The sequence below is a fragment of the Eptesicus fuscus genome, chromosome 15 (genome assembly GCF_027574615.1).
Source record: "Eptesicus fuscus isolate TK198812 chromosome 15, DD_ASM_mEF_20220401, whole genome shotgun sequence".
NCBI lineage: Eukaryota > Metazoa > Chordata > Mammalia > Chiroptera > Vespertilionidae > Eptesicus > Eptesicus fuscus.
Window position 1 is genome coordinate 68,808,039 of NC_072487.1, and position 24,696 is coordinate 68,832,734.

Genomic DNA, 24,696 nt, shown 5'->3' on the forward strand with positions numbered 1-24,696 from the left:
CACTGTAGCTGAGGGTAGGTCCCCAGTAAACGATAACTATGCAGCTATTGCTATATTGCTGGTATTGACCTACTTTTGCTGTTATCACTGGTATTCCTCATACTTAACACAAGTGATTCACTACGTGTTCATAAACAGCTTGGTTTGGGTCACTAGGAAATCAAATCCTTGTGCATCTACTGAGCATCTTCTCTGTCCCAGGCAAAGTGTCAGGCTATGAGAGAAATGTACACATAGTTTGGAAGTACAATTGAGAACTTCTAGCTTTTGATGGTTTTGTGCTTTCCTTCCCTTTTAAAATTATCTGCAAGATTTTTATGGTGAGATTATTTGCTTGACCTAGAAAAGGTCCATGAAAGGGCCGCTTACACTGTTAGGACCAACAAACAAAGACTTCCTCACACTCCATAATCTGTGATAATTTACTCCATGTTTCACTCTGCTGAGATAATCATTATTTTTTAAATGCCATAAAATAATAATGTAACGTCTAAAACATTGGCAGATACTTTCCATTGAAAATACAGTCATGGCTCCTCATAGCTACTAGCATCAAGTCCAAGTTCACTCTAGTGGTCCCAGGCCTCTCATAACCTTGCCCCTAAATACTGCAGTGCTTCACTGCTGACCACTCTTTTCTCCTCTACACCCACCCTCAGCACCTGACCCAGCATGCATCTGGACTCCAGCTGTGCCAACTTCCTGTAGTTCCCTTGGTAAGTCTTGCTCTCCTACTTCTCTGTGCCTATGCACGGGCTCATACCATTTCCATTTCTTGAAAAATCTCTTCTCACCTTCTATGTCTACCGAGCTCCAGCACATTCTTCTTCAAGGATTAGCACAGTCATTAGTATTTATGACACATTATCTCCAAGCACCCTGATCCTATTTGAGATCCTTTCCCCCAGTGCCCAAACGTCTGATCCTACCACCGTCTTTTACTTACTCCATTTTTTTGTAACCTCCCCCGCTTTTTTTTTGCTTATTTGTCACCAAACTGTGAGCTTTTGGGAAATAGAAGGCAGGCCTCACTTCTCTCTGTTTCATTCCTGAAATTCCATAATGTCTTCTGGATAGATGGACAGAATCATGGGTAGGTGCCTGAGCAGTTTCCAGAACAATAGGTCAAAAGCACATCATCTTTCTTCTCTAAATAATAATTGCATAAGAGCCAATAAATCACCTTGTTGCCGCTGAAATATCTTGGCCATAACCATAAAGAAGCCCAAAGTGGTTGGAATTGACCTGTACATTGTCAAATTTAATCCTGAATAGTTTAATCCACTTGACAGCCATAAAAAAGAACAATTATGCCTTTTTACTTTTTATTCATGTCTAGACATTCCAAAGACTCAGCATGATAAATGGTCCTTCACCACTCACCATATATTGTAACATCTAATCCTAACCATGTTCAGAATTCTGCTCTATATTAAATCTTTTCAAGTGATAGAAATTCTGTTGGGGGGAAAAAGATAGAGAATGAAAATGGAGAGAGAGAGAGAAGAGTATGGCTTAATCCTCAATATTTTATAGGGATACCATGCAGTTGTCCAGACCCAGCAGCAACTAAACTCCATTGGTCTTCCCCGTGAATTCTTATTGGCTGTGGTTGTGCTATCAATCTCCCTCACACATTGGTGGGAAATCTGCTCTTGAATGAGCTGAAAGAATATTCTACTGAAAACGACATCATGGTCTCTCCAGGAAACTGATTCCTGGTTAGGAGACACCAAAGGCTACATTTCTCTACATCTCAAACATACATGCATTTTCCTCTGGCTAGGTCCTTTCGTTTCATGAATGCTGCCTCCATAACTCTCCAAATCTTGCAAAATTTTATTAACCTTAAGCCTTCAAATCACAACTCAGACTAACCTTTCCTTGCTGTCTCTGGTCTGGGGAAAATATTTTGCCAACACACACACACACACACACACACACACACACACACACACACACACTAGTCATGGTGTGTCTCAAGCTACCTCATGAGGACAAGGACGTTTTTCTGTACTTTGAAATTGCTAATTACTACGCTCTCTGAGCTGCAGAGCAAAGAGTTGATGGCTGACTCCTCACTAGTTAATGCCTCTCCTTAGAGGTCTAAGGCACCTTATCTAAAAGAACCCCCTTCACTCTACATTCCTTTCCCCGGCTTTAGTTCCCATTATTGCACTTACAGAAGGAAGATCCATAAGAATGGGATAATTGTGTTAATTGTCATTGTATTTTGAGCCTAAGTTTCTGGTACATAGTAGCTGATGGATAGATAGCTATATAGAGAGATATTTTAAGTAGGTGGGTAGATAGATACGGATTTCTATTTGTATATGTATTGGATAGTTGATAGATGATTGATACATAGATAGATAGATAGATAGATAGATAGATAGATAGATAGATAGATAGATATAAATAGATGGTAGTTAGACATCCCCATATAGTTCTGCTATGCTTTATTTTATTTTATTTTTATGCTTTAGTTCTTACAAGCTGTGTGGCCTTGGAAAAGAGATTTAATGCCTCCATGCTTCAGATTCCCCATCTCACCTCTCTTCACAACCCACAGGCCTCCATATTGGGTGCCAGGAGGAAGGGAAGGACTCAGAGAAATGATCTAAATGTCCCTAGTCATCCTGGCTCCTCCTGACCTCCTCCACTTCACCTCCATTTCACAGACCTTTTTTCAGCTTCTGGAACATACTGACATCTTGCCCACCTCAGAGGTTGGCCTGGGACAGTCCTAACACCTATTTTTACCTGGCAAATTCACCATACAGAACGAGAGGCCTTCATCGTATCTGAAGACTTCCATTTCCTCATTATTCTTTCTCACCACTTTGTATCCTTCCTAACAGAATCATTTTGCAGTTAATGTTTTCTCCCACAAAACTGTAAACATCAGGACAGGAGGCATATATGTCTTATCTAACTTCCTTGGATCCCAAGGGCCTAGAATCATGCCAAGAACATAATAGACGCTTGATAAATATCTGTTGAATTAACAAATGTTTTGAAGATAATCACAACTACCTTATAAAATTGTCTGAAATTTTAAACAACATTATTTAGAGTTGAGAGAGCCATGGAGGTAGCATACATAAAAAAACAAATGTGTAAGCAGTGTGGCTGGAACATAGAACAGTGTGTGCTTAATAAATGCTAACTGTTACAAATTCTGGTTGTTACTATCATCTCTTCATAAATATCTCTGATTTTATTTAACTTTTAGCTCAAAAATTACTTATACTTGAAATCTAAAATATTACATCAATTTGCATTTCTTTGATTATTAGTGATATCAAGCATCTTTTCATATATCTATTGGCCATCTGTATGTCCTCTTCGGAGAAGTGTCTATTTAGGTCCTTCACCCATTTTTAAATTGGATTGTTTATTTTCTTGGTGTTGAGTTGTATACGTTCTTTATAAATTTTGGATATTAACCACTTATCAGATGTATCATTGATGAATATGTTCTCCCATTCAATGGGTTGTCTTTTCATTTTGTTGGTAGTTTCCTTTGCTGTACAAAAGCTTTTTCATTTGGTGTGGTCCCATTTGTTTATTTTTTCTTTTGTCCCCTTGCCCAAGGAGAGAGATCAGAAAAAAGTACTGACATGAGAAATGTCTCTTTTTTACTGCCTATGTTTTCTTCTAGAATTTTTATGGCTTTGTGACTTACATCTAAGTCTTCAATCTATTTTTAGTTCATTCTTATGTATGGTTTAAGGTGGTGGTCTAATTTCATTTTTTGCATGTATCTGTTCAATTTTTTCAATACCACTTATTAATATTCTGTCTTTACCCCATTGTATGTTCTTGCCTGCTTTATCAAATATTAATGACCGTAAAGTTGTGGGTTTATTTCTAGCTCTCTATTCTGTTCCATTGATCTATATGCCTATTAGTATGCCACTACCATGATGTTTTGATTGCCATGCCTTGTCGTATAGTTTAGTATCAGGTAGCATGGTATATCCAACCTTGTTCTTCTTTCTCAAGATTACTGAGGCTATTCAGGGTCTTTCATCGATCCATATAAATTTTTGGAATATCTATTCTAGTTCTGTGAGCTATGCCATTGATATTTTAATAGGAATTACATTGAATCTATAGATTGGTTTGGGTAGTATGGAAATTTTAGTGAGGTTAATTCTTCCTACCAGTGAACACAGTATATACAATACGTAGTTGTATCTTCTTTGATTTCTTTCTTTAGTATGAACATCTTTTACCTCCTTGGTTAAATTTATTCCTAGGTACCTTATTTTTTGTTGTAATTATAAATGGTATTTTTTTTTTTTTAGTTTTTCTTTCTGATAGTTAATTATTGGAATATAAAAATTCCACTGATTTCTGGATATTAATTTTGTATCCTGCTACTTTTCTGAATTCATTTATCAATTCTAGTAGTTTTTTGGTGGAGTCTTTAGGGATTTCTAACTACAATATAATATCATCTGCAAATGGAAATGCACATTGAAACCACAATGATATTATTTTATGCCTGTCAGAATGGTTACCATCAATAAATCAACAGACAAGTGCTGGTGAGGATGTGGAAAAAAGGGAATTCTTGTGCACTGTAGTTTGGAATGCCAATTGGTGCAGCCACTGTGGGAAACAGTAGAGATTTTCCTCAAAAAATTAAAAATGGAACCACCCTATGATCCAGCAATTACACTACTGAGAATATATCTGAAGAAATTGAAACACTAATTTGAAATAATATATGCACCCCTATGTTCATTGCAGTATTAGTTACAATAGCCAAGATTTGAAAGCAGCCCAAGTACCCATTAGTAGATGAGTGCCTAAATAGACACTTTTTGAAAGAGGATATACAGAAGGCCAAGAGACATATGAAAACATGCTCAAAGTCAGTAATCATCCGAGAGATGTGAATTAAAACAACGAGGTACCTGCAGGAGGCAGCTGATCGATGTAAAATAAAAAAAAAATAAAAAAAAAAAAAAACAACGAGGTACCATCTCATACCTGTCAGAATGGCTATCATCAACGAATCAACAAATGACAATTGCTGGCGAGGATGTGGAGAAAAAGGAACCCTCTTATACTGCTGGTGGGAATGCAGACTGGTGCAGCCACTGTGGAAAACAGTATGCAGTTTCCTCAAAAGGTTAAAAATGGAACTCCCATTTGACTCAGTGATCCTACTTCTAGGAATATATCCAAGAAATCAGAAACACCAATCAGAAAGGACATATGTACCCCTATGCTCATAGCAGCACAATTTACAACAGCTAAGATTTGGAAACAGCCTAAGTGCCCATCAACAGATAAGTGGATTAAAAAACTGTGGTACATCTACACAATGGAATACTACACTGCTATAATAAAGAAGCAACTTTTACCGTTTACAACAGCATGGATGGACCTGGAGAGCATTATGCTAAGCGAAATAAGCCAGTCAGAGAAAGATAAATATCACATGATCTCATTCATTTGTGGAATATAATGAACAACATAAACTGATGAACAAAAATAGATCCAGAAACAGAGAAACACTGAACAGACTGTCAAACCTCAGAAGGAAGGCAAGGGAGGGTGGGAAGGGGGGCAAGAAATCAACCCAAGGACTTGTATGCATGTATATTAGCATAACCAATGGACACGGACACTGGGGCAGTGGGGGTTTGTCCTGGGGGGTAAGAGTGGCTGGGGAGGGGTCGATGGAGGAAAAAGGAGACATATGTAATATTTTAAACCAAAAAAAAACAAAAAAAAACACAAAACACAAAAACAAACACACAAAAACTGTGGTACATTTATACAATGAAATAATACTCAGCCATAAAAAAAAAAAAAAGAAGGAAATCTTATCTTTTATGACAGCATGGATGGACCTGGAAAGTATTACACTAAGTGAAATAAGCCAGTCAGAAAAAGACAAATACCATATGATTTAACTTATATGTGGAATCTAATGAACAAAATAAACTAACAAACAAAATAGAAACAGACTCATAGGTCCAGAGAACAGACTGACAGCTGTCAGGGGGGAGGGATGTTGGGGGGCTAGATGAAAAGGGTGAAGGGATTCAACAAAAAATAATACAATATTACTTTATAACGATACTCTCAAAAGTTTTTCCATTTTAAAGTTTGATGGCTATTGAAAAAAAGCCATTTTTCATAATGTAGTCTGTATAATGGACTTGTCAAGTAAGACCCATACTTTAGGATTTGGTCTGAATTTAATGACTTAAATCTTTCCTCTGACCTATGTTGAAATAATTTTGCATCAGGCAAAATGTTATGGTCTGAACTAGCTTTTCTATTTCAAATCGGTAAAAAACAGTATGAGGAACAGACCCATTTTTATACTCTCCTTCTAAACCCTTAACTGATGAAGCTTCCATTGGAACAACGAAGAAGAACCGAAGCCGAAGCAGCCTGTGACACGGTGTCCCTGAGCCTTTGCCTCTGATTTGGGTTCTGGGATGCATGTGCTCATTGGAACACCCACATTTGATTATCTCCTGCTCTTGCATGCTCCTGCTCCCAGGCTGCTGGTGCGCGAGCCCTGCCTCTGCTCCTGGTGGCCATGTGCTGACCCCAGCAAGGAACAAGGAGACGGTGCTGCTCCAAGGAAAGACCTGTGCCTTTGGGAGTCAGGAGGAGAGGAAGGACACAGAAAGATCTTAATGTCCCTCTCATCGTATCATTTGCCATCTGACGGCATCAGCCTTCCCACTCTTAGACAAACCTGCAGAGTTTTATAAGCACGTTGTAAAACGGATTCATGTCTGAAACCTGAATCAAGTCCTTTATCACCAGATCTCAGCCTCCCTGGAATGTAATTGGTTTCCAAACTTAAAGGGAGGTAGAGGGGTGGGGGAAATCCATTTGACAGTTTAAAACTAATAAAAGAAAGACATCAAATGTGCTTTCTTTGCTAAACGTGACTTTATGCAATCGCCTAGTCCCCTACCTACTAATGACTCACTAACATCCCTTACACCATGTCTTGGTCCAAATCCTGTGTGCCTAAATCTCTTCTCTGATGGAATGAGAGGATCAGAACCTTCCAGGACTGCGGTCTTGTGTTCTAAGACCTATAAAATACCTTAGGAAAATACAGTTCATTACTAGCTCTGGTGGTCAGTGTTTAAGTAGGATGAAGAACAGAACGGAGAAAGCGAGGTGGTTTTATATCTAGAAATAGCCTCCAAACTATTTCGTCAAAATGCTTTAATGCGTTTGCTTTCCATCTGGTCTGAATGTTTTGTCACCCAATACTCATAAAAAAAAAAATTCTACTTCACTCGGCAGAGAATCACAATAACCATGCATTCCTGTACATCAGTATATAGTTTTCTCTCTTCAATCCTGGACAAATGCAAGATATATGAGTTTCAGAAGTATTTTTAATAGAACTTGAAAAGCATCATACAGTCAAAAGGGAGACAGGGGCCGAGGAGTTGGCCACAGAGTTCAAGAGACTGGAATGTGTGCTGCTCCTTTGAAAAGCGCATTTTAGCATCTCTGTGGGGCTGGCACATTGTCTGGGTGCATTTGCTCTAACTGCGGTACTGAGTCTGTGCTCTTTCCTCAGGGAAGCTGCAAATTTCATCTGTGAGCTGGGATGGCCCCCAGGGTGCAGAGGCAGCTGCTTCTCTAGACTCCTTTGTCCCGGCAGCTGCTCCTTGACCCACCTGACACTGCTATCTTCTCAGCTTCTCTGTTTCCTTAAGATCCTTGCTGGTGACAGTTTGCCAGGCCCCCCAAGCCATCCCTGATGCTGGCATCCCAGCCTTTCTTCAGACCCTGACATGCTCCAGTTTCTCAGGGGTCCAGCTGGGATGCAAACCCTACCCGAGAGGCCAGGAGATCAGTTCTGTGTGGGCGGCATAGGGCAGTGGAGGAAACCAAGGCGTGGGGACACCCAGGGTCTAACCCTGCTCAGCTAACTGCTTCCTACTTCCCGAAAGGTCAATTTAGGGATGATGATCCTTGGACAGGCCTATTCTCTTGGTAGTTACAAGGGGCCAATGAATGGTGCAGGGCTTTATACAGGGGAGGGCAAATGTAGGTTTACAGTTGTGGGTATGCAAAACAGTTTATTCTTGTATTATTGATATTTGGTAATTATTGTATTCTTTTCCATACAAACTATAAACCTATTCTTCCCACTCCTGTAAATGGTGAACTTTTTAATAAGCAAAAGGTACTACATTCATAGTAACACTAAACGCTGGGGAAGGCTCTTTTATAAGATTTTGTTATGTGATCTTACTCTATACAAATAGACATGGATGCTATCTTGGGATGTTTTGAAACTTAAACTAAAAAAACAAACAAACAAAATAGATATTATCCAATTTCCTCCCCCAAAAAGAAATTACAATATTCCTTTTGGCCTGCAAGATAGTTCGGAGGCATAGGAATCATTTTAACATCAAATCTTACTATGAGAAAGTTATTCCCTGCTCAGTTTCCTTTTAATTCATTTGTTTACTTCAAGGAGAAAGTCTCAGTTCGGTGCCAGCTTGCCTTTAACTTCCCATAAACTCTGTCCATCTCCCTTATTAACAAAGAAGCAAGATGCCTTAGGCTTAGAGCTTCTGCAGGCAACATTATCTAGATAGGAAATAAATTGACAAGGAAATTAAATATTCAGTTATCTTTATTTTTGGACAGTGATGTTTATTATCAATTTATAGCATGAAACTTTTCTTTTTAAGACAAATGTATTTAAATTAAAAGAATAAACCATTTAAAGAAATGCACTAATATGTAATAGATATTTGCCACAACATTGATGGACATTCAGGAATTATACTCAGTGAAGTAAGTCAGACAGAGAAAGACAAATACTGTTTGGTATCATTTATATGGAAAGTCTAATAAAAAAAGAAAAAAATCAAAATAATAAAACAGAGAGTAGAAAACTAGTTTCAGAGACTGAGCGATATGGGAAGTAGAAAGTGGTTGGTGAAAGGGTACAAACGTTCAGCCATAAGATGAATAAAGTCTGAGAATCCCATGTAAAACTTGGTGACTGTAGTTGATAACACTGTATTATGTAATTGAAATTTGCTTTTTAAAAAATGTAGAACTTAAATGTTCTCACACAAAAAATAAAAGATAAATGTGTGAGGTGATGGTTATGTTAATTAACTGGATGGTGGGAATCCTCTCACATGTACCTGTATATGAAGTCGCCATGAGGTACACTTTTCAATATCTTATAATTTTATTAGCCAATTAGGGGCCCAGTGCATGAATTTGTGCACCTTGAAAGGAACTGTGGGCCGAGAGGCTGCAGTGGGCACAGGGGTGGGTCTCAGCCCATCCTCCGCGCCCCTGTCTGGTCCCTCCCACTGCGGCCTTCAGTCCCCTGTCTGCCACAGCCCGCTCCCGCCGCTGCCGCTCCCACACGCTGATGGTGCCAGCCCTGCTTGCACCCACTGACAGCGCAGAGCGATTGGGGCCAGTGCCAGCAGCAGGTGTGAGTGGCAGTTGCTGCCCCAATCGCCCTCAGGAGCAGGGGGAGGTGGAGAAGCCTTAAGGTGCTTTTGGGGCCGGCAGCCGCTGCTCTCACCCACTGACAGTGCCAAGTGACTGGGACTGGTGCTAGGTGCTGGCAGCAGGTGTGAGCGGGGCCAGTGTCGTCAGTAGGTGTGAGTGGCGGCTCCAGTACCGGCAGCAGTTGCAAGCGCCGGGCAGGACCGCAGCATGCAGGTGCAAAGAATTTTCAATAACCACCAGAGTCTCGTCCCAATGACAGCCACCGGCACCCAACCTTGGTCTGGTGCTCCCACTCACCTGCTCCACCATCCCGCTGTGGTTGATGCCAGCCATGTTCCGCACGTGCCCCCTGGTGGTCAGTACACATCATAGCAACCGGTTGTTCAGTTGTTCTGCCGTTTGGTCTATTTGCATATTAGGGTTTTATATCTATAGATTACACCTCAGTAAAGCTGGAAAATGTGTTATGGAATTTATGCTAAGCATATATGGCACTAATCATGATTTTGTATTAGTTATCTATTGCTCCATAATAGAGCAATGCAAAACTTAGTGGCTTGAGCTATGGTAAATGTTTTTAACTCTCACAGTTTGGTAGGTCAGGAATTTGGGGTGGTTCTGGCTCAGGGTCACTCATGAGGTTGCTGTTCTTCAGCACATGGGCCTCTCCATAGTGCTGCTTGAGTGTCCTCATGACATGGCCACTTGTGTACCCAGAGCAAGTGACCTGAGAGATACAGGTACAAATGGCAATGCTCTTTTAGACACGGCCTCAAAAATCACATCTGTCACTTCCATAACATCTAATTAGTCATATAAATCAGCTATACTCAGTAGGGGAGGGAATCACATAAGGGGGCAAATGCAAGGAAATAAGACTGGCTGCTGCACTGTGATACACTAATGAGTGAAACACTGCGCAGACTTAAAGATCTAATTCTACAGAGAGGACAACTGAGCATCAGAGAAGGGAGGTGATGGAACCAAGTCCAGACAATTGTTTGGGGCAGAGCTAAGGTTAGGATTAAGAGTGCCTGGTCCCCAGCACAGTGTAATTCCCACCATATTGCAAATGCTGACAATGCCCTTGGCCTTTCCATCTTTAGGAGAAATCCAGCCCTCTCTCTCTGGGCAACAGCCTCTGCCAGGAAGCTAATGCTGCAGCCAATTACCAGGCTTTCAGAATCCCCATCTGGGTCTGGGTCCAGGCATCTGAGCTGATTTTGAAGACAGTAAATCTGGAGTCAAAGATAATCTACCCCCACACCGCCAGAGTTGCAAACTAACTGTCCACAGGCTGTGTTCGGCCCACAGACATGTCTGCTCGGCCTAAACAGGACATTGCTGGTTTGTTTTATTTATTTTTAATGAGTTGCTAATTGGATGTGAAATCTGGGTATTTCATAAAAATCTAGATATGAGGTTTCCCTTGAAATAATCAGCATTGCTGGCAGTGCCTGGTCTATTTTTCTTCATGGTAACCATGTGCAGGAGTTATGTTTAGGCTACACATGATCTCTTATTGTCCCTGGTGCCTGCCACTTCTCAGCTTTATTAAATTCCCTTCTTATTCTCCATGAGCCATTGAACTGACTGCTCTTGATGTAACCCAACTTTCACACTTACAGATGGGTAAACTGAGGCCTTGCCAGTTGGCAAGCTTACATTGCATCCCAGGCTTACATGAATTTCCCAAGGCCACATGGCTGGTAAGTGGTAGGGCAAAGACTAGGATGGGTTTTGCTACCTAAGCTCACACCCTTCCCTTATACTCCTCTGTTGTTTTGACAAATAGGCTTTAAAATAATCAGAGGATATTCTGAAGGGCTCCACTGATGTAGATTGAGTACAGGGGAGACAGAGGCAAGAGTACATCAGATGGAGAAATAGCCCGAGGTGAAGCCTGGTAGTAAGAGGAAGCATGGTCTCATGTCGCACAGCAGAACGGGATATTTCAGGAAAGAGGAACCAAAGCTCAATTCCAATCCATTGCCACAGTATGAAAAAAATATATAATTGAAAGGTTTATAACTGTATCTCCATTCTAAAGGAAGCATAGCAAATAAAGGATAGCAGGTAGAGAAAATATAAGTGCAAAACCACTCAAGTCCTGGGAAAAGATTGGCAGCAATCCCCTAACATCGCAAATTTCAGCCCATCCAACTACCAGGCTCCTCGTCTTAAGTCTTTCAATTCACCATTTCTCATTGCTAACAATAATTTATTTAAAATCTTTCAAGGAAGTGTCTTGCCTCCCCATTTCCTGACCTTTATGAAGTCACCATCTTGGCCTCCACATGAAAGGCAAGTGTTTTAAAGAAATTGCATATAAAAATGGCGGTGGCAGGGAGCGAGAGAGATCTTGGCACACCAGAGGCGCCCCGTGAGGGATGATCTTGAAAGCCAGGTCCAACAGCTGCTCTGGTGATCAATATGTAGAACTCAGATTCCCAGCACCAACCGCTTTAGCCAAGGTCACAGGCTTGTGTCCAGATGCACTGAGCCACATCTGCTTTGGAGTGGGGAGGAGTGGCTTTGCTTTCCCAAGGCCCCTGAGCTCAGATCAGCTTTCACTTACAAATCTGCAGGGATCAGCCAGTTCAAAGAGGGATTATACTCTAATAACCACCAGAGAGCCACAAGCCATAGCAGACCTGGCAGGTCTGTGTCCCGCTCCCCAGCACATGAAGTGGTGGTGAGGGGAAGCCTTTGTCACAGAGCACTGGATATCCTCACTCACCTCCTATGGACCCTCCCACTTCCACACTGGAATTTCCCTTCCTCCCCCTCCATCACTCCAAGAAGCTCTGGTTTCCTCTATGGAAGTCACGGCTGAGCCCTGGGACTTGTCAGGTCGCTGGTGATACAGATAAAATGAATCTTTCCTCCATGTCACATTCAACCAGGGCTCCCTCTGGACAGCAAGAAAGAAATGAGATGAATGAGAGAATTGCACTTCCTTTCATTTCCTCATTTTCCTAATATTTGCTAGGTGTCTATGATGTGCGAGGTGGAGTGGTTAAGGAATGAAGGAGCAAAACAGAAGCCCTACTCACAAGGAGCTTCAATCTAGGAGGAAAGATGAATGAAAATGTGGTTACAAGGAAATGAGATAAGTGTTATCATAGAGCAAGTGGGGGGAGGTGATTGAAAGCACATGGCATGAGGAATAGGGGAGGAAGTGACAGTAGGGGGAGATGAGAAAGATCAGGAGAATTGAGTACAAAGAAGACAGAGGGACAAGAGTACATCAGCTGGAGAAATAGCCCAAGGTAAAGCCTGGTGGTGAGAGGGAGCAAGATGTATTCAGAGTTAAAAGCCGCTCCATGTAAATAAGGGGCAGAGGCCAGATAAGTAGAAGTCTTAATATGTCTGGTAATGTGTTTTCCCTCGTTCTAAGTTCAATGGGGACACAATGAAACAAACGGGGGTGGACATGCAGAGAATTGGAGTTTAGGGATTCCATTAGTCCTGCCAGATAGGAAACAAAGGGAGCAATCCAGGCAAGATGGCATTCCTTTCCATTTACAATAATGGTAACAGTTGTAAAGAGAACGTTTAAAACACATAGCTGGCCTCAAACCTACCATAAACATCGCTGTGGATGAGAAATAGAATGAAAACAAGGTAAGGAATGGGCTGGAGCTACAGGCCTCTGGACTCCAGTCCAAAGCAGGCAGAGGCATTCAGGATTTCTGCTCTAATGGGAAGAACAGGGAATAATGTTCCACATGAGACAAGGCAGACTCCAGCCTGGCTTCCTGCTGAGAACCAAGAGGGAGATTGAGATCCCCTATTAATAAGAAAAGACTAAAGATTCAGTGCTGCTGTGACCACTGTCCAGGACTACAGCCACCTGGAAAAGGAGGCCAGTGTGTGCAGATCCACCCTTGCAGCCAGAATCCAGCTGAAACAAGCCATGAGCTCCCTGACGTAACTGGATCAAAATCTCCCCACTCAGTCCCTGGAGCAGGAATCTCAAACAGTTGACAATAAACACAGACCTGGATAGCAGACCCAGAGTCCATTGGAAGAAAATATCACAAATCTAGAGAAGGAAGAAATATATCAGAACAAAACAAAATTATAAAACATAAGAAGCAGCTAATTCTAAAAAAAAAAAGGAAAGGCCTAAATCGAAACCAAAACCAAGTAAGCCTTAAAATAATATCAAAACAATAATCAGGACATAAATCAAAGACAATGGAAAATTTTCTAATAAAAGACTTTTAGTGAGCAAGGTTGTAATTCTCAAAGAGATAATGAGGAACAAGAAATTGTGAAGCAAACATAGGTAAAATAGCAGCAGGAATAATGCATAGAAAAGCCATCAATAGAAAATTAGTAAATTAAAAATATGAATTAAAATTATTTTCAAAAAAACTCAATATAAGATAAATCCACATCAGGCCACAAGAGTAAGAAAAAGAGAGGAAGAGAGGGAAAAAAATCTATACTAATAAAAGGGTAATATGCTAATTAGACCAGACATCCTTCCGGACAAAGCCACAGTGACGGGGGCAGGGGAGGGCAGTTAGGGGGCAATCAGGCCGGCAGGGGAGGGCAGTTAGGGGTGATCAGGCAGGCAGGCAGGCAGGCAGGTGAGCAGTTAGGAGCCAGTGGTCCCAGATTGTGAGAGGGATGCGCGGGATCGGGCCTAAACCAGCAGCCAGACATCCCCCCAGGGGTCCCAGATTGGAGAGGGTGCAGGCCAGGCTGAGGGGGACACCCTCCCCCCGTGCATGAATTTTGTGCACCAGGCCTCTAGAATAATTATAAAAGACATTATATTATTGCATTAAAAACATGCAATAATTATTTTTTCATAATTATGAAATACTTATTGAATGTTTAATTTGTAGTAGGCACTGTTCTAAACAATATATATATTATATACAGAGAGAATATAATGTACTTATGGAGAATACAATATATTCTCCATTATATATATACATGATATGTACAGAGGGAGAATATATAGTATATAGAGAGAATACATATTTTATACATATATATTTATACTAGAGGCCCGCTGCACAAAATTCGTGCACGGAGGGGGGTTGTCCCTCAGCCCAGCCTGTACCCTTTCCAATCTGGGACCCCTTGAGGGATGTCCAACTGCCCGTTTAGGCCCGATCCCGGTGGGCAGTCGGACAACCCTCTCACAATCCAGGACTGCTGGCTCCCAACTGCTTGCCTGCCTGCCTTCCTGATTGCCCCTAACCGCTTCTGCCTGCCAGCCTGATCACCCCATAACCACTCTGCTGCCAGCCTGTTTGCCCCCAACTTCCCTCCTCTGCCGGCCTGGTTACCCCTAACTGCCCTCTCCTGCAGGGTTGATCACCTCCAACTGCCCTCCCTTGCAGGCCTGGTCCTTCTCAACTGCCCTCCCTTGCAGGCCGGGTGCCTCCCAACTGCCCTCTCCTGCTGGCCATCTTGTGGTGGCCATCTTGTGGTGGCCATCTTGTGTCCACATGGGGGCAGGATCTTTGACCACATGGGGGCAGCCATATTGTGTGTTGGAGTGATGGTCAATCTGAATATTACTCTTTTATTAGATAGGATAGAGGCCTGGTACACGGGTGGGGGCCAGGTGGTTTGCCCTGAAGGGCGTCCCGGATCAGGTGGGGGTTCCCTTGGGGTGTGGGGCGGCCTGAGCGAGGGGCCTGTGGTGGTTTGCAACACAAGCGGAGGCCCTGGCAACGCAAGCAGAGGCCCTGGTATCTGGAATTTATTTTCCTTCTACAATTGAAACTTTGTAGCCTGGAGCGGAGCCAAGCCTGGGGCTCCCTCCGAGACCGGCAGCCATTTCTGTTGGGGTTATAATTGAAACTTTGTTGCCTTAAGTGGGTGGGCCCAGCCAGGGTGTGCAGAAAGCTTTGCTTTCCCTGTTGCCGGCGGCAACCCTGGCCTGCTCTCTCAAGCTCCATTCTGCCGCCATTTGTTTGAATTTGTTTACCTTCTATAATTGAAACTTTGTAGCTTGAGTGGAGGCTTAGGCCTGGCCAGGGCAGGCAGAAAGCTTGGCTTCCTCTGTTACCTAGGAAACCTTGCTCTCTGTGGCTGTAGCCATCTTGGTTTGGGTTAATTTGCATACTCACTCTGATTGAATTATGGGCGTGGCTTGTGGGTGTGTTGGAGGTGTGGTCAATTTGCATATTTGTCTATTATTAGATAGGATTACATATAAATATCAGTATTAAATATATATATTCCAAGTCACACAACTTTTATGTGACAGAGCCTAAGTTCAAACCCACTTGACCCCAGAGCCTGCATTTTTTAACCGTCACGCTGCATGGCCTCTCTGGTGGAACATGAGACACTACCTTTCAATCTAGGGGAAGCAAGGAGGCCCGGTGTCACCCCAACTATTCAACATTGTCCAAGAGCCCTGTCCAATGCAATGAGAAAAACAAATGTGATTTTTAGAAAGAGATAAAATGGCCTTCACTTGCAGATAAGATGATTAGAAAATCCGAGAAATTAGAAAAGAGAATTCTGCGAATCACAAGATCAATTCACAAATTTATTTCTGTTCCCAGAAAACAGCTCTACCAATGGAAAAAAAGATAGTATCTTTAATAAAAATTAAAGATACTTTATAATAGCAAGAAAAACGTCAGAACTCTTGCAAATAATTTTAAGCAAACATGTAAATGAACTTTTAGGAGAAAACTTAAAGAAATTTTTAAAGAACATAAAAGAAAGCCTAAATAAATCTTTGTGGAAGAGAACATTCAGTATGAAAGATAAAGAGGTCTCTGTCCTCCCACCAAAATAGTCCATATATGTGTTATAATTTCAATGAAAATTTCAGTAAGATTTTCTTTGAAATTCACCAGCCAAGGCTTATACTCTTCATATAGAAGAATATAGAAAATTTTTAACTTTAGAAAAAAATCATTAAGATCACCAAAACCAGATATCAAGCCCTATTCTAACAGCATAATATTCAAGACAGTGTCACTGATATGAGGAGACTAGTCAATTTAATAGAATCAAGCACATTGAAACAGACACATGAAAACTTGGCAATATCAGACACTCCGTTCTAAATAAAGAGGGTAAGGGTAAATGACAATATAAGTGGTACAAGGACACTTGGCTTTCCTTATGGTAACAAAACAAAATTAGAGCAAAATACATTTCAGGCAGATTGAAGATCACAATTTAAGAAGTAAAACTTTTCTAAGAAAATGATTGAGAAATAACTCTGACCTCAGATTTGAGGATTTATTGAACCAGACATAAAAGCTCAAACCATAAAAATTTGATAAATCTGAGTACAGTAAAACCAAAAATCTGCATTATAAAAACACCACAAAAAAGTATAGAATACGTCGCAGACTTGGATAATTTATTTGTAAGTTTTTGTATGTTTTAACTGATAAAGTATCAGAATGCAGACTGCACAGGGTAATAATTTCTCCAAATCAATAAAATAAATACTGACATGCAAGACAAAAAAATAGTGAGGACACCAACAGGCAGGTTATGAAAGGGAAAACCCCAGCAGCCAATAAGTACATAAAAGATAATTATTCTCCCTAATATATGCACATTAATATGTGAAAAAAAATCCTCGCTAACAAATGCAAATTTAGAAAATGAGACACTTTGTCAAATCCATCAGATTTTCAAATAACTGATAATATCAATTACTGGTAAGTTGCAGGGAAATAGAAACTCTCTATTCTCCATTAAGTGCTGTTGAGAAGGTAAATGGTACAATAATTTTGGAGAGCAATTTGTTTCACATTACCTAGTATATATAAGTATGGGCATGTTATGTGACCTGGATATTCCATATTTAGGTATTTACTCCACAGGGACTTATGCAAATACAGACATAGAGTTGTGATAAGGATGCCTATAGCAGTGGTGTTTAAACAACTGAAATCAACCTAAATGTACAATAGGAGAGTAGATAAATTAAATTGTGGGATATTCGCAAAGAGTACCTCATAGAGAAGTTCAAAATGAATAAACTTTATGTACATGTAACAACAGCAGGCCTAATTCTCAAAACACAATGTTGCATTGGATAAAAGCCACTCACCAATGGATATGTGTAGTGTGATAAAACTTATGCCAACAATATCATATGTTAGGTAAAGCACAGTAGCAATTTGTATCGTGATGGGTGGATGGTGGGGGGTGGGAATATGGGGGAGAGTGCCACATCTTAGGGAATATCCCCAAATGTTGGGCCTGATATCGCACTGGTAGCAATAATCAGTGTATAAAGTCGGTTGTAAACATTTATGTTCCTCCCTCTGTCCAAACTAGGAAAATAAAAGCTCAACAAATATTACTGTCAATTTAAAAACATGCCCAGGGCATTGCCTGTACTAATCGTTTTGTCTGAATTTGGTCAAAGAGGAAACTTTCTTTAGTAAACAGCAGGCAGGCACGTAACTTCTGAATGGATAATGTCCATGCTGTGCTTTTGAGAGGAGGCAGTCTTAGAAGGGGTCCACAGATCAAGAATGCGGAGTAGCTTATTTGGAATGACTCATGTAGATACACAGTGTTTTCAATCCAGAAAGGAAAGGGAGTCTCAGACTCCCTGAATCTTGGATGTCCAAGACATCACTCAGATCCATGGCTGCACCACTTCTGCTAGATGTTGTCTGTTCTCTTTAACACTTTCACAAAGCAATCCAGCATCAGACAGACCTGTATTCGAATTCTGGATTTGCATTCATAAGCTTTCTGACTCTGAGCAAGTTATGTAAACTTTCTGAACCTCAATTTTCTTATCTGGAAAATGAGTATAGTAATAGTACATCATTGTTTGTTATAAGATGCACATTAAATACAATACAAAGTTATATAACATATCACAATTGCTCAACAAATGTTAGTCGATGTGATTATCATTGCCTCTGTTCCAGGTAGAAAGGGCCTAAGTCCAGAGCAAGATCCAGCCTAACCTACCCTTGGCGGCTCTCTGTCTTATATATTCCCACTGGCCCTAAGTCTTTTGAATTTTTGGTTGCATCTCAAAGACCCAAGAGTTGAACTAAGTCAACTGCTACCTGATTCCACTCTCAAGGTCAGCCCAGGCTAGAAACCAGGACACATTGCTCACCTCTGCAGACCTTTTCTGATACTCCACACAGAAGCAGTCGCTCCACAATTTTTTTTAGTAGGCCCGATGCCAGAAGTCTTGGATATATCTTTTAACACCATATGTCCAAGTCCTTAGTAGATCCTTTCAAGTTTATAGCAGCTTGCTGGGTTCATCCTTTTCATTTTCTAAATTAAATGTTTAAGATGCATTTGGGTGGCCAACTGTCAGCCTCCTGTCTGCATTAATTACTTACAGACATTGAGGCTATGTGTGGAGGGGCGGATGTGTGGAAAAATCTGTGCCACTTGTTCTGCATCAGGACATAGTTGAATCTACACAATTTCAAGTGTGTGAGCTCAATACAAAATATCAATGTGTGTTCCCTGATACCTTAGAAAATAGAAGGAAATTCAGAGCTGCCTAGAAATGTGAAAGTCCATCACACAAGTGGAGGATGACTTCAAAGGGAGCAAACACTGTCCATATGCCAGGTGCTCTGCTAAGAACTTTCGTGTATCATCTTATTTCTCCTCCCCCCTCCCTCCAGTGCACAGTGGCTATTATTGTTATCCCTGTTTGACAGACGAGAGACCCTGGGGACCAGCAGGTTGAATGGAGTTGCTCAAGGTCACACAGCTGATGAGTAGCCTAATAGAAAAGCCCTGTGGCTCTGATTCAGAAGCCAACAGCCCTTTCTCCGCTGGAGCTTCTGGGAAGGGTGGGGAATGTTTCATCTGCCAAGGGCCATTTGGATATTTATAACATCACTCATGGGCCATACAAAATTATCAACTTAAACATTAGCCTGCTATATTTGGTCAAAATTTTAACTAACTCACCCCCTAATGCCTTGGCAGGGCCAGCCCAAATGATTTCATGGGCCGGATGTTCCCCACTCCTGTTCTAGAAGAATGGACAGGGAAGCCTGAGATGAGCACTTGCTTGTGACTGAACAGTTGCCAGCGCTCTTCTAGCTGGTGTGCAGTCCCCACAACAACGCTAGGAGGAGGACATTGTGGCTGTCATTATCCCATGTTATAGGTGAAGAGAGGCTTGCCCAAGATGACCCGGCTGGTAGGGGCGGAGCCGGAATTCTAAGGCAGGCTCCAGGCTCTTAGCACCTCTACCATCCTGCATATTGAGAAAGTGCAGCAAAGTTATCTCCAAATGCATGGCTTCCAGAGTCTTTCTGACATTTTCCATTCCACTTAGCATGGCATCCTTGGCTCAACAGTGATGCTCTAAATTATAAGAGAAGAAAAGACCCAAGACTTTTAGTCCCGATAGAACCCGAGACTCAGAGACTGGAGCAGCTCAGCTAAGGTCAAAGGGCCAGTCATGGTAATGCTCAGACAGCCTCCAGGCCCCCTGGCCTCCAGTCTGAGACTTTCTCCGGTATCCTGTTCACTCTTCTGCCAAGTCAGTCCATTGCTTGAGGCTCTGTAGTCACGGGGAGGAGGATCAAAAGACAGAATTACTGCTCTGGCATAAAAACTGTAATGGAAACCGTTCACAGGCTGGGGCAGCAAGAGCTCCCCCCTCATCACATTTTAGCTCTGGGCAGAGTCCATGACTCATCCAGGGCATCCGGGTGTGTCTCTTCCACAAAGCCAGGGTATCCTGGGCAGAGTCCCAGAAGAAAGACGGAAGGACTCGGGACGTCCCCTGCTCCAGGAACAGAGAAAGGACTCTATCACAAAGTACTGAAAGGCCCCTCAAGCATTCCTCTGGGAAGCACGGACATGAAATCTCTTGGCATTTCTCAATCCAGTCATTTCAATCATGAGAAAATAATAGCTGTGGAGATGGAGTGTTTGAAGTTGTAGGGAAGAGTGAGTTCCTCTGCACTCACATCCTATTTTCATCTCTTACAAAAGAAGTAAGTTAACTGGGGCAGCCCTTGGTTTCCTCATTGATGGAATGGATGTAATAAGTGCCCCTCTTACCCAGTCACATTGGGGGCTCACTGCAATACAGTATGGAAAGTTTCTAACAGAGGAAAGACATGCAATACATGCTTAATAAAGGTTGAATTTGTCTCCTCTCGAACCAAAGACAATGAAAGTTATTTGGGGAGGGGGGCATAGTAGGCTAAATATATGGCAGAAGGGAGTTTGCATGTGAGATTAAGCTAAGGATCTTGAGATGAAGGTCTTTTCACAAGGCTCTTACTACAAAAGGGGCAGGAGTGTTAGAGTCAGGAGAAAGAAGTTGAAAGATGCTCCACTATTGGCTTAGATGATGAAGAAAAGACCACAAGCCAAAGAATGCAGGTGATCACCAGATCTAGGAAATACAAGGAAGTGGACTTTCCTGTAGTCTAGAGCCTTCAAAGAACTTGTCTGCTGACACTTGGATTTTAGCCCTGTGAGACCGATTTTGGATTCCTGACCTCCAGAATTATAAGATAACAAATTGTAAGTTTTTTTAAGCCACTGCATTTGTGCTAATTTGTAACATCACCAATAGGACACTAATACAGAGTTCTCTCATAAGCAAAACATTGACCCCAATACTGAGGGCTTACCTGGAGCACAGGACATGTAGGTATGACCCAGGGTCTCAGGATCCAGCTTCCTGGGAATATATATGAAGTCACAAGCTCATCAATGTGTAAATGTTAATGATTCTTAACTACTCCCCCATACCACCATCAATTCCCAATAACTGAGTTTTATTTTATTTTATTTTATTTTCTCCTGTTATTTCAAACATTCTCAGAAACAAGCTCACCCAGTCTTTCTTTAAAATCCTCTATGAGCAAACAGTTTTAGGAAAAAACTTACCAGTGCCACTGATTCTGGTGCCTTTGGTGAGAGCCCTGCTTCTCTCTGTGGCCTGTCTCTTGTCACTGTCTTACTCCACGAGCCCTACCAAATGCTGTCACTGAGCTCGGGAAGTAGCAGGAAGAGAAATCTTTCTGAACAAATTGCCAAATTTGGTGCCTATAAAGTTGCATTGCTTCTTCCCAAATTCTTATAGTTTTTCATAAAGGTAATTCCTTCAGCTTCAGATATCATCCACGTGTTCTCTCAGGGGGCCAGACTGAGTAAAAATAAATCATGATATCTCCTCTCTCACCTTTGCCTCACCTCTTTGTCCCAACCCTTTCCCTCCCCCATATCAGAATGTCTCCCTCTTCTTCCAGTTAATAACTAACTGAAGCACCGTCCATGTATAAGAACTTATACAAGTAGATGTCCAAAATGAATAGGTATCACTACCTCCACTTGCCATATGGAATCCCAGTCTGGCCTCTGCAAAACACCTTATTAAGTGAGAATAGATGTGCTCTCATTTGAACACATCCCCTCATAAGGACCCTCTGGGTGCCATGTGTACTATCCAAGATTAATTTGAAGAGTTAGGTTTCAGGATGTTTCAAGAGGGTCTGCTTTGAATTTTAAAGTGTTCACTACAGATGTCCCCACATGTTCTTTTTCTGCTGTGCTCTGATTTCTGATTGTAAAGGAACCACGTTGGCCCAGGATGAACTTAGTGCCTTTTGTAAAAGATGATCCTAGAGAAGGAAGTGCATGTTAGATGCTGCATTTCAGAATATAAATCTTACTTTTGCACTTGGAAAAGTTCTTTAAGTGAAACAATCCCCATAGTAGCACCATTGAAGCCTCTCTTCCTGCCATTGAGAATAAACACCTCATTATCAGAATCTCATATTTCTGTGAACTCTGGTATCGAGGCACCAGAGGAGTCTCAAACAATTATACCCTTGGCTTCAGGATCAAAACCAGTGGAGAACTAAAACAGAGAAAAAGGTGAAGGAAGGCCAAAACATGTCTGAAAATTATGCATTGGCTTCTACCAATGAACAGAGAAACCAAGAACATTGCGCCACTGGAGTTCCACATGGAGCACTGGCCCCATTGTAGCAGGTCATGTTCTTGTTAAAATACCCACTGCCTCCCTCTTCCCTGTGTCCATGAGACTTGCCGTGGTCAACTGATGTGAGTTGAAAGGACATGAGCCATTTCTCCCAAATGCCTTGAAAGTCAGTGTGTGCCTCCACCATGTTTTCTTTCCTGCCACAGAATGTCATGTTCCATATTGGGCTTCTCCATCAATCTTGGTCCCAAAATGAAGAGAGATTAGAGTAGAATTGTTTGCCACCCCACAATGGAAGTAGTTTGAATAAGAAATAAATATTTGTTGTTGGGAGTCAATAAGATTGTGTAATCAACTGCTATCCCAGCCTAACTTACCTTACATTTAGAGATAAATGGAGGCCCTCCCCACCACATACCTACAATAGCCAGCAACTTCCCTGTCTACCTGGGTCTCTATTGTCCCACCTATCCACCCATTTACTGAATGTTGACTGGGCTCCAAGCCTTGTGAGAGGCATTAGAGTTGGAATAATGAGACATTCCCTCATGTGGGGAAGCAAGAAATAACTGTAATAGACAGTGGTGAGTGTTAGAGGAATGTGCAAAGTGTCAAGAGGTCCAGAAGAGGGATGATTCACACCAGCTGAGGGGATCAGGGAAAGCCCCAGGCAATCTCTGCAGGAGCCCTTCACGTCAGAGGCCTCCCATAAAGTGTGACCTATCTTATTATTGTCCCTATTCTCTGGAATATAGACCTTTCAGCTGAAAGGCGACAAGACATTGGGTGAATTGCCCAACACGTCAAGATCTATGTGAAATATCAAGAAACACTGCAGGAATTCAGAGGAAGGTAGAGGCCTTTTCCACTTGGATCTGCACAGGAGGTCTTTGGGAAGGAGGCTAGATTTCAGCTGAGCAGTGAAAAGTGGGTTGAATTCTTCCTAGTGAACACTGGGGACAGGTCACTTCAATAAAAGGAAAGGAATGTGCAAAGAAACCAAAGTAAGAGAATCAGCTCTGTCCCAGAGACAGTGTGTGGAGCAGGAAGGTTTTGTTCATAAGGGGAGCTGAGGAAAACTGGACTAGGAGAGGGGCGTCAGAGCTAGACCTCAAACACAAGACTAAGTCATATAGCCCTTATGCGTCAGGAGCCATTGAAATTTTCTGAACAAGGACATTGCATGACATTTGGAATAATGGGGAAATGACCCTGGAATTGTAGAGGGTGAAATGGAAGGGCCAGCTGGAGATGGGACAAGTAATTAGGAGGCTGCTAAGTGTCCCAGGCAAGAAGTGAGGGTCCTGCCTAGGGTGGGGGGAGTCAGAAGGAGAGGATAGAACAAAAGTGAGAGGGTCATTAAGGAGAGATCCATAATTAATGGTGTGGGGATGCTGAGAGCAGCTTGGGCATCATGGAAGATGGCCCCAAGCAGTTGCTAGAGTTGAGTCTTGGATAATGAACAAAACTCAGCTGAACTGAAGGGAGGGAGGAATGCAGCAAGAGGTGAGAGACTTGCTGGATTAAGTAGAGGTTTTCCATAGAACTGTGACTGAAGATAAGGCCAGCAAGTTGAAAACTACAGTTCTGTAAAACAGATATGGCCCCTTGCCTTCGGTCTGTAATCCTCTTAAGAATAAGAACCCTATACGTTCTACACTATAACCCCATTTTACAGATGAGGAATGGAGACTCGAAGAGATAGTATGCAGACTGGCTACCTAATTTGTGGGGCCTAGTACAAAATGAAAATGTGGGGCTTCTTCCTCAATAATTATAAGAATTTCAAGGCAGTGACAACAGAGCAGTGAGCCAAACACAAGGCCCTGTGTGCACTGAACCCTGTGTGACTGTGCAGGTTACATGCCCGGGAAGCCAGGCCTGGCGCTATGACTGCCCCAGGCTCATACAGCAAGAAAGGATCATTGCAGAAGTCAGATGGCTCTCATAGCAACTGGGGAAGCGGTTGTCATGGAGGCTTTAGCAGCTGGGGATCCTGAGTCACTACAATGAGTAGAGCCCCCCATGCAGCTGAAAGTGAAATATACTGTTATATACAATTGAGGGATTGTTTACTGCTGAAGCATAATGTGGCCCACACTAAGGCTCAGAACACCCTCACAGCCCTTAAGTTGGAGAGCTAGGTCTTGAGCCGAGACCTCCGAGAGTCCATGGTCTTTCCTCTACCTGTATATTTTCCAACTGCAGGTCACAACCATTTGCAGGGATGGGGGACATCTGGCCCATGGGCCATATAAGGCCCAAGAAATCAT

The 24,696-nt window shown here is 42.0% G+C and overlaps 1 long non-coding RNA gene across 1 annotated transcript in view; it reads right to left on the reverse strand.

Moving 5' to 3' along the window:
- The window catches only part of LOC129151628 (uncharacterized), an 85,078-nt gene extending 63,932 nt beyond the window's left edge, over positions 1-21,146 (reverse strand). The window contains exon 1 of the long non-coding RNA XR_008558265.1: positions 21,108-21,146. This is a non-coding gene — a long non-coding RNA (uncharacterized LOC129151628). The remainder of the gene's footprint in view (positions 1-21,107) is intronic.
- Between the last annotated feature and the right edge of the window lie 3,550 nt (positions 21,147-24,696).